This window comes from Saccostrea cucullata, unplaced genomic scaffold (assembly GCF_032062105.1).
Source record: "Saccostrea cucullata isolate Sc308-1 unplaced genomic scaffold, CSIRO_AGI_Scuc_v1 ctg1628, whole genome shotgun sequence".
In the NCBI taxonomy this organism is placed as follows: domain Eukaryota; kingdom Metazoa; phylum Mollusca; class Bivalvia; order Ostreida; family Ostreidae; genus Saccostrea; species Saccostrea cuccullata.
In genome coordinates, this window is record NW_026938504.1 from 61,506 (window position 1) to 73,567 (window position 12,062).

A 12,062-nucleotide genomic window follows, 5' to 3' on the forward strand; every position below is an offset into this window, starting at 1 on the left:
ACGTTGTTTTACGTGGAAAAAATGGGTAGAAGGGTGTAGGGGGGGGGGGTAAAGGCGACAAAATTGCGATTTTTACTAATATTATGTAATATATAGAAAAATTAAATATTTCGGGGGTTCAATTTAAATGATTTATAGACTTATTTTATTTTGTTGCATAACTTCATATGCATATTTAAGTGCAAAAAGATTTGTTACATATGTATAAACATCAAATGTGCAAGAGAAAGACTAAAATCGTTTACTTTTAGCTTAGCGTTTGACCTCATAAATTTTACGGTTAAATTCTGAATACTGATTTTGGTGCGCAGTAATTAAATTTCTCCTCTGACCAAATTTTGTAATTTTCGGTCATGTGGTCAAATCTTATTAAAAAAATTATTCATCCCTGCGTTTCCTTTTCCTTTCAGTATTGCACATGATTTTAACTAAATAAATTGTTGGTCACTGTATATATGTATACATGTATAATAAATTGTTTGATAAATATACTCCAGGTGATTTTAAGTAATTGAGGGCCACTGTATAATTATGCATATAAAGAATTGAAGGAAGGGGGGGGGGGGGTTACTGTAGTGATTGTACCAGTTTGTGGGTCCCTGTTTATATGTATATAATGGATGTAGGATAAATATATTGCACGTGATTTTAACTAATTGTAGGTCACTGTATATATGTATTTAATGAATTGTGGGATAAATATATTGCACGTGATTAAAACTGATTGTGAGTTACTCTTTATACATATATAAAATGAATTGTGGGAATTTATTTATCGCATGTGATTATAACTAATGGTTGGTCACTGTTTATGTGTTAAAAAGAATTGTTGGATAAGTAAATAAGTAATTAAAATTGTTTATTATAGCGGCATGTGTTATCATACAATACAATCATATGAGAAACATTTAATACAAATATTCAAGAACTCGGCCCATTGGACCTATATGTCACTTTTAACAAAAATAAAGGAATTATGTATACCGCTAAACAAAATTATTACATTAAGCGGTTTTCTGTGCAACAAAGATTGCATTTGCATGTATGATTAATATAAATATTTTGAGGTGTGCCTAGGAAAATGCGTTAAAAGGAAGAAAAAAGTATCTAGATCCAACATAGAAAAAGTTGGGTTGCAATAAACGCTATATAATAAATCTGATCTGTATTTCAAGTACTAGTATTCAGTACAATTCAATAAAAAGTGGCAATCGTTCTCTACTACATCTTTAGAAAAAAAAATTATAAATATACAGCACCTGATTATAACTGGTTGTGGGTCATTGTATGTATGTATATAAAGAATGGGGGGGGGGGGGTGTTAGTGATTATACCAGTTTGTGGGTCACTGTATATATGTATATAATGGATTGTGCGATAAATACATTGCACTTGATTTAAACTGATTGTGGGTCACTGTGAGAGGGGTTATCAAAATGTTCGTGGACTGAGGCTATAAAATTAGTACTAATGTAGTCTGTGCTTTCAAAATTTATTTGGAACATAAAAGAACCAAAAATAAATTAAGAAATGTTGAAAATTTTAGCTTGATACGTTCATTATTTGCCAAATTATTATAAAATAAAAGTGACATATGATCACCCGGCGCTGTCAGTGTTCAATTTCATGACGTCCGACAACGTCATTGTTTTTCAATGTCTGCTTTTTCTACCTCATATACTTAATTTGAAGAAATTCCGTGGAGCTGAGGAAGGACTTAAACCCTCCTTGTTTACATGACTTAACAATGACATGAACAGCGGTTTTCAAGGAATATAAAAATTAAAGTGGATTTATACATTCGGAGAGGTTCCTCGCTTGATTGAGCCAGCTTATTTAGCTTTTTGGAGTTCAATATCTACAATATATGATCAATGTCATTATTTGACGTGATTGATTTTTCACACCTTGACTACAAATTGACATTAACTGTGCATCCCTTTTCTCTCTGAATCTATTCTGACATTAAAAGACAAGTACTGTGCCTATAACAGTTTTTTCAGGGGTAAAACTATAAAAATGTTGGATAAGGAAACCCGTCCGCCATTTTGATGTCACATTCAGGGCCTTATTTGTTTGAACACTCCATGTAAAATTTAGGATAAAATTTCATAGAACTTCCAGAATGAAGTGAAAATACCATATTGTATAGAACAATTGTGTCCCAACACATACCTGAATTAATGGGATATTTAGATGTCAAATGTTCATATCAAAAGAATTTTTCTCAGTTACACATAGGTTGCAAAAACGTTGTATTCGAGGTTGCACCGCCTGGACATACCATTACCATATACATGATTGTGGGACACTCTATGTATAATAAATGTAGTGATCATCGCTGTTTGTGGGTCACTATATATATATAACATTGTGGGGAAGTTGATTGTATAAATTATATTGCGAGAGAGGATATCCCTAGAATATCTTGTTAAGATTTTCATAAATAATGTATCGCAGTAAATCATTATTTAAAATGATCCGAAAGTACTTGAAACAGTAATATTGAAAATTTTGTGGAATAAATAAATTGCACGTGATCAAAACTGATTGTGAGTTACTGTTTATATATAAAATGAATTGTGGGATAAATTATCGCACGTGATTTAATATAACTGATTGTGGGTCACTGTTTGTATGTTATAAAGAATTGTTGGATAAATAAGTAAAATGTATATTATAGCGGCATGCGTTATTATACAATACAATCATATGAGAAACATTTAATACAAATATTCAAACACTCAGCCAATCGGACCTATATGTCACTTTTAACAAAAATAAAGGAAAAATATATACCGCTACACAAAATTATTACGCTTAGCAGTTTTCTGTACAAAAAAGATTGCATCTGCATGTATGATTAATATAAATGTTTCAAGGTCTGCTCAGGAAAATGCGTTAACAGGAAAATAGAAGTATTTAGATCCGACATAGAAAATGTTGAATTGCATTATATGCTTGTAAATAAATCTGATCTGTATTTCAAGTACTAGTATTCATTACAATCCAATAAAAAGTGGCACTCGTTCTCTACTACATCTTTAGAGAAATAAAAATTCATAAATATACTGCACCTGATTATAACTGGTTGTGGGTCACTGTATGTAAGTATATAAAGAAGGGGGGGGGGTGTTAGTGATTATACCAGTTTGTGGGTCACTGTATATATGTATATAATGGATTGTGCGATAAATACATTGCACCTGATTAAAACTGATTGTGGGTCACTGTGAGATGGGTTATCAAAATGGTCGTGGACTGAGGCTATAAAATTAGTACTATGTATTCTGTGCTTTCAAAATTTTTTTGGAACATAAAACAACCAAAAAGAAAGACATGTTGAAAATTTTAGCTTGATACGTTCATTATTTTGCCAAATTATAATAAAATAAAAATGACATTATATGATCACCCGGCGCTGTCGCCGTTCAATTTCATGACATCCGACAACGTCATTGTTTTTCAATGTATCCTTTTTCTACCTCATATACTTAATTTGAAGAAATTCCGTGGAGCTGAGGAAGGACTTAAACCCGCCTTGTTTACATGACTTAACAATGATATGAACAGCGGTTTTCAAGGAATATAAAAATTAAAGTGGATTTATACATTCGGAGAGGTTCCTCGCTTGATTGAGCCAGCTTATTTAGCTTTTTGGAGTTTAATATCTACAGCACATGATCAATGTCATTATTTATGTCATTATTTGACGTGATTGATTTTTCACACCTTGACTACAAATTGACATTAACTGTGCATCCCTTTACTCTCTGAATCTATTCTGACATTAAAAGACAAGTACTGTGCCTATAACAGTTTTTTCAGGGGTAAAACTATAAAAATGTTGGATAAGTAAACCCGTCCGCCATTTTGACGCCACATTCAGGACCTCATTTGTTTGAACACTCCATGTAAAATTTAGGATAAAATTTCATAGAACTTCCAGAAAGTTAAAATATCATATTGTATAGAACAATTGTGTCCCAACACATACCTGAATTAATGGGATATTTAGATGTCAAATATTCATATCAAAAGTATTTTTCTTAGTTACAAATAAGTTGCAAAAACGTTGTATTCGAGGTTGCGCCGCCTGATGATACCATTGCTAACAAAAACATTACTAATTTATCAAAAAATAAAACTTATGATTAATGGTTTATTATTTATATAGAAAAGATAATGCTTACTAGATATTTTGAAATTTGATGTACCTAAAGCGGTTTTAATTTTATGGCGCTAGTCCACGAACTTTTTGATAACCCCTCGTATCTATGCACATAATGAATTGTGGGATTAATATATGGCAGGTGGTTAAAACCATGCGTCACTGTATATACAACTGTATGTATATAATGAATTGTGGAATAAATATACCGCACGTGATTATACATGATTGTGGGACACTCCATGTATAATAAATGTAGTGATCATCGCTGTTTGTGGGTCACTATATATATATAAAACATTGTGGGGCAGTTGATTATAGAAATTATATTGCGAGAGAGAATATCTTGTTAAGATTCTCATAAATAATGTATCGCAGTAAATCATTATTTAATATGATCCGAAAGTACTTAAATATTATATTGAAAATTTTGTGGAATAAATAAATAGCGCGTGATTCAAACTGATTGTGAGTTACTGTTTATATATACATGTAAAACGAATTGTGGGCTAAATTATCCACGTGATTATAACTGATTGTGGGTCACTGTTTATATGTTATAAAGAATTGTTGGATAAATAAGTAAAATGTTTACTATAGCGGCATATGTTATTATACAATACACGTACAATCATATGAGAAACATTTAATACAAATATTCAAACACTCAGCCCATCGGACCTATATGTCACTTTTAACAACAATAGAGGAAATATACCGCTACACAAAAATATTACGCATAGCGGTTTTCTGTACGACAATGATTGCATTTGCATGCATGTATGATTAATATAAATATTTTAAGGTCTGTCTAGGAAAAATGCGTTAAAAGGAAAATAGAAGTATTTAGATCCGACATAGAAATATATATAAATATATATGCTAGAAAATAAATCTGATCTGTATTATAAATATTCTGTACAATTTAGAAAAAAAAACTTGCACTCGTTCTCTAGATTATATTTAAAACAAAAAATACATAAATAACAGCACGTGATTATCACTGTATGTATGTATATAAAGAATTCGGGGGGGGGGGGGGGGGGGAGTGATTATACCAGTTTGTGGGTCACTGTATATATGTATATAAGGGATTTTGCAATTAATACATTGCACTTGATTAAAACTGATTGTGGGTCATTGTATATATATACAGTGTTTGTAGGTAATGAATTGTGGAATGAATATATTGCAGGTGGTTATAACTGTGGGTCATTGTTTATTTGTATATAATGAATTGTGGGATAAATATACCGCATGTGATTATACGTGATTGTGGGACACTCTATGTATAATAATGTAGTGATCATCGCTGGTTGTGGGTCACTATATATATATAACATTGTGGGGCAGTTGATTGTATAAATTATATTGCGAGAGATGATTTCCCTAGAATATCTTGTTAAGATTCTCATGAATAATGTATCTCAGTAAATCATGATTTAATATGATCCGAAAGTACTTGAAAAGTAATATTGAAAATTTTATATTGAAATCAGCAAAACTGTTCTTAATGATTTATTCTATTTTGTACATAGCGTAAATATACATGCATGTATATATCTATAGATATTTTATCAAACATTAATTCTTATGTCTTTTCGTTTTGCATTGCAGCAAATAATATATATAGCATAAGATAATATTGCGGGTCATAGAATTCATATATGAGGAGGATTGTGCGATGTATATAGTTTATCCCACAATGCTCTATATATATATGAATGTTTTGACCCACAATTATATACAACATTTTTAATAATAACTCAAAAATTATATTATATATTTTATAAGAACCATATATAACGCCTAAATTATGAATATGGCATAGCTATGCAATGTAGAAATGCGAGATCCCACAAACCAGCTTAGAAGATCGATGCCCACAAACAACCTCATATACCTATATATATATATATATATATATATATTTATTTATATATATAAAAGATGGCATTAAACAATATAATTACTATAAAAAATATCGGAATCAATCATATTTGAAAGACGTGAATTTATAAATATGATTCACATAAGATTATATTTGTATACCAAGGAGGATAACCCATGAAAGCCAATGGCTAATTTCCAATGGGGTCCTTATACTCAAACATATATATTAATTGGATGTTAAATAATATAAGCAGATAAATATCAAAATTAAAATACTATAGCTAAGATATGGGATCAAGTTGACAACACAGAGATCCTTAAGAATGAAGTGTATTATGACTGTATACCAAATATTCACATGATTGTAATTGAAACAACTTATACTAATAATAAAAACTAACAAAACACAACTTGATTTTTACACTGGGCAATTCCCCTTTCTAATAAAATTTTTTTGACATTTCTTTTAATAGCAAAATTATTTCCAGTATTTAAAACAGGTTTAATTTGTGCTTGTAACATGTTCCAGTCTTTGATTCCATTAAAATAAAATGACTCAGATTGTTTTTGCTTAGTTATTGGAACGACAAAATCTGCATTTAAGACTGATCCAGTATGATAGCTACCAAAATTTGACCGAAGCATAAAATTTTCATTAAGATAAGAAGGGGCTTTTCCTTGAAAAATATTAAAAACATGGTTGAGTCTAAGCTGAGAAACTCTATCTTGAATGTTTAATAAATTTAATTGACTGAGTATTTCGTAATTAACAGATGCCTGTGGACCTAAATTCAAAATAAAACGAACCATCTTGTTTTGACAAATTTGTAACCTTTTCTTTAAAGTTTTGGATAGCCCTGCATACCAAGCACTACAGGCGTAATCAATATGGCATTGTATTAATGCTGAACACAGAGTCATTTTACAAAAAGTATCTAAAAACCGGGCTTGCCGGTACAGAAATCGCAATCTATTATTTACTTTCTGGACAATCGATTCAACAATGTATTCACCACTTAAACATTTGTCGATCAAAACTCCAAGATATTTAACTTTTTCTTTACAATCAATGTTATGGTCATTACATACAACCTCGAACTTTTCAACATTTTGAAGCTTTCTTTTGGGACCAAATAAAATGCATTCAGTTTTACCTAAATGTAACGATAATTTATTATCAACAAGCCAGTGCGAAGTCTGATCTAAAACTTTACCAAGCTTTTCTGATATAAAATCAGGATCTTTATATGCAAATAAAATGGCACTGTCATCAGCGTATAAAATAAGTTTACAATCTGCGTCAACACTAGTAACCATGTCATTAACATAAATTAAAAATAATAAAGGGCCTAGAATACTGCCCTGTGGTACACCACAAGTGATAATACCAGCATCTGAAGAAATTCCATTACTGTGAACAAACTGTTTTCTTTCAGACAAATAAGAAAAAAACCAATCAACAGATTGAACACCAATTGCTTTTAGTTTTTTACAAGTTTTTTTATGGCATGGTCAACAGTGTCAAATGCCTTTTGCAGATCAAGCATAACCATTCCAGTATATAATCCCTTTGCAGTATTATCTCTTATAAAATCAAATAAATGTATCAAACAAGATTCAGTGGAGTACTTACTTCTAAAACCAGATTGAAACTCATATAAGATATTATTACGATCTAAGAATTTTGAAAGTTGCATATGAACAGATCTCTCTAAAATTTTTGAAACAACACTAAGAATACTAACCGGTCTATAATTACCTACTTCTAGTGAACTGTTCTTTTTGTGAATAGGTTTCACCCTAGCTGTTTTCATATCTTCAGGAACAACGGAAGATTGATTGATTGATTGATTGTATATTGTTTAACGCCCCTCTCAAGAATGTTTCACTCATATGGAGACGTTACCGTATGCCGGTGAATGGCTTCAAATTTGACCATTACTCGGCACCTAGGGCCATTGAGGGATCTTTATCGTGCCAACGCCTGCCGCTGACTGACACGGGGCCTCGGTTTTTAAGGTCTCATCCGAAGGACCCGCAACTTTCACTTCAAAGTGCCGAGCGCATGACGAAGGAACAGTTGCTACCGATTTTAACGACTAGGTCAGTCGCGGCCGAGATACGAACTCACGACCTCCCGATCACGGAGCGAGCGCTCTACCGACTGAGCTACCGTGAACGGTAACAACGGAAGAAGAAATTGATGAATTTACAATATATGTTATAGGAATCTTTAAAAAATCAGCTCCATCACGAATGAACCTAGCTGAAATATCATCAAGCCCCGTACTTTTAGAAGGGTTCAATTTTAAAAGCTCTTTGTATACAAAACTTTCACTGAATGTTTTCAGAGTAAAAAGATTATCATTTTTGGAATAAAAAGATTTAAAACGTTCACTATCCACACTAAACATATTTAAAGGTGTGGGGAGTTTGCTTACCAGTGAGGCTGCAATATTAACAAATAAATCATTAAAATGATTTGCAACAGATTTTGGTTCATGACAAATATCATCATCAATATTTAAGCAGACATTCCTTCTGTCCTGACGTTTATTATTAAGACCAAGGTCTTTTAGGCTCTGCCATAGATTTTTCGGGTTATTTTTGTTTTCTTCAACTTTACTAGATATGTATTCTGTCTTTGCAACTTTAACGTCTCTCTGTATTTCATTTTTAATTCTGCAGTAGTTTTTGTAATGTTCTTCCTGTTTTGTTTTCCTGTATGAATAAAGTAATGAATCTCTATCTCTGATCTTTTCGAGGATGGACGATGTTATCCATGGTTCAGTTCGTTGTTTTAATCTAATTTCTTTGACTGGGGCTACTTAATCTAAGACCATTTTGAAAGTATGTTGAAAAGCCCTCCATGCTTGATTGACACATGTAGAGAAACTTTGAGTCCAATTTGCTTCTAGTAATTTCGTCATAAAAATTCCAGGGTTATAATTCTTTAAGGTGCGTATAGTAATAGATTGATGTGATTTGAAATGACCTTTCGAGATCCTCCTTGAACAAAATATAGCACAATGATCACTAAGACCAATGGGTATGGTTCCAAACTGAGAAATATTTTCTTTTCTGTTGGTGATAATATGGTCAATAATAGTTGATGATGATTCTGTTGTTCTAGTGGGTTCGTTTGATAATCTGGTTTAGGTCAAAAAGATTCAAGACATCTTTATATGCTTTAAGAATGCTATTCTTATTGGAAATTTTAAAATGTATGTTGAAATCTCCTAAAATGTAGGTTTCACAGTCACTTCGTAGCATTTGAAGACTCTGTTCAAAATACTCTAGAAAGTTGGACTGGCAAGTTGGTCTATAGCACACTCCAATCTGAATTGGTTTAGTCTTTGGTAAAAATAGATTGACCCAGATTGACTCTTGATCCTTACTGTTGTTTATACCTTCCAACTGGGTGAAGGCATATTTGTTGTGTATATATAAACAAACACCTCCCCCTGTTCTATTCCTATCATGTCGTAATATATGATAACCTTCAATGTTAATTTCCCCATGAAAAACTGAATGATCTAGCCATGTCTCACTAACTGCTATGACTGAGGCTTTCGATTTTGTAGCAAAAATTCGTAGTTCTGAAATTTTAGGTAATAAGGACCTTACGTTAAAATGTACAAAATGCATTCCTTTCTGATTGAAGCACTGGTAGTGTGATTCGTTAATATTGGAGGGCATGTTGACGTTTATTGGCCCTGGGTTTGAGTGAATATCTCCACATAACATAATAAGAGAGACGATACAAGAACAGTTATTTCGTTCAATATTTGGAGTAAAGTTCATAACATTGCTGTACTGGCCTCCCATACACAATAGTTTGTTACCCAGATAAATCTGACGAGTGTTCTAAAGTGAAAATGACACATATTGCTGAAAACTTGCTTTTCTCACAGAAATAATACCTGCCAAACAATACTTTGAGATGCTGGACTCAAACGGACTGTTTCTATCACAGCTTTGCTGGTGTAAGGTTAAGTAAAATGCTTAAACATAAAAAAAATTGACTGAGTTGAAAAAGGAGGTGTTGCCATCTTGAATCCCGATCCCGATCCCGACAATACGTCGTCGATATCTAAATGTCGAGCTGAAGGCCACATCCAGCAAGTAGAAGTAGAAGTGTCGGACTATGTGGTATCTTTAATCTCAAGCTCACCAGTATATATCGTTTCGACGTAGGAATGGAAATTATCATTATTAATTGACAATACGCCGTCGATATATCTAAATGTCCAGTTGAAGGCCACAGCAAGTGTTTTCTTCTTTTCCCGCATAAGCTTTAAGATTTTGCATACATTTTGCTTCATATGAATACAAAAATGAGTCTGCTAATAAATAGCACAAACTTTATCTTGTTATTTAGAATTTAAGCTTATTTTACTTTTACCGAATCTTCTTAATTAAATAATTTTAGATAAATGTGACTCCTTCACCTGCAGACAACTCATATGTAATCAGTACCAAGTGAAGATCTGTGACAACGGAATGTGTAAATGTCAACTCAATCCTTGTAAGTTTTATTTCATCTGCTTTATTATGTCAATCAAATAATTGAAATAAGAGAAAGATGTTTTATATAATAAATTTTTAAATGTGATCACATCTTTAAAGTTTTTAATTTGTGATTTTTTAATTGCTAAAAATTGTCGTTTAAAAAAAATATAAAATCCTTTTAAAGTACTTCATATATTAAAGTCTAAATAAGAAAAAGAAATGAAATCGTCCAATTCGGGTGAAGTTAAAATTAGTTAAACTTAGTCAAATATATATATTTGGGAATTTGTTTATACATAACTCCGCTCACCCTTAAGGGACTCCGGCCTTCAGCCAGGAAGGACAACTCTTTAATTTATAACTTAATTCAAAAATTCTTTAAATGATTCTTGAAAATTAATTTTTTTCATGCAACAATTTTTATAGTATGCCTCTCAATGTGCTTCAAGGTTCTTTGCAAAGCTCCATAAATTACTTCTAATTTCATATCATGTTAATAAACATTGGTATCTAGAAATACTTTTTGGGATAAAAATTTATACTTTTAATTAGACCTTTCTGAGAAGTTCCAAGAACCTTTCAGCATATTGAGAGGCATATAATGAAAATTGTTGCATGAAAAGATTTAATTTTCTAGCTTCAGTAAAATACTTTTTGAATTAAATTATTAATTAAAGAGTTGTCCTACCTGGATGAGGATCGGGGTCCTTTAAATAAATAAAAAGTATCTATACGATATGAGTCGTTTACCCATCTCAATACTGAAATGCATTAAAATATTTTGCGTTATCTCCAGCGTTGTATACAATTAAATTTCTTTATGATTTGAATTTTTTTCAAAATCTTAAAATAATTATTTGCTTTTACTTAAAAAGTTATGAAAAAATGTGAAATATATCATACAAAATACAAATCAAATCTCCTTAGAAATATTTTTTCAAATAATTTAACAATGTAATCACTTCAAAATTACAATTTTAATTCACGGAAACTCATGATCACTCGGTAGAGCACTCGGGAGGTCGTGAGTTCGAATCTCGGCCGCAACTGGTCGAAGTCGATTAAAAATTTGTACAAATGTAGTAACTGTTCCTTCGACATGTGCTCGGCAATTGAAGGGAAAGTTCTTGGTCTTTCGAAAGAGACATTAAAAACCGGGGTTGCATGTCACGGTAGGCGTTAGCACGATAAAGAACCCTCACTGTTCAATGGATCTAGGTGTAGTGTAAAAGTAAAAATCTGAAGCCCATCACTCCAATATAAGACGTCTCCTCATGATAGAAAAATTCTTGAATGGGACGCAAACATACATGTGTAAACAATCAATCAGTGAATCATACTTACAATTTGAAACATCATGAGCTAGATAATCTTTGAGCACCCATCCCTTCCATGCACGTATAATAACAAAGTCCATATTTTGATAATGGAAATAGAAATGTTTATAATTGGATAAATCGATAAACAATCTGGTAAGAATTGTTTA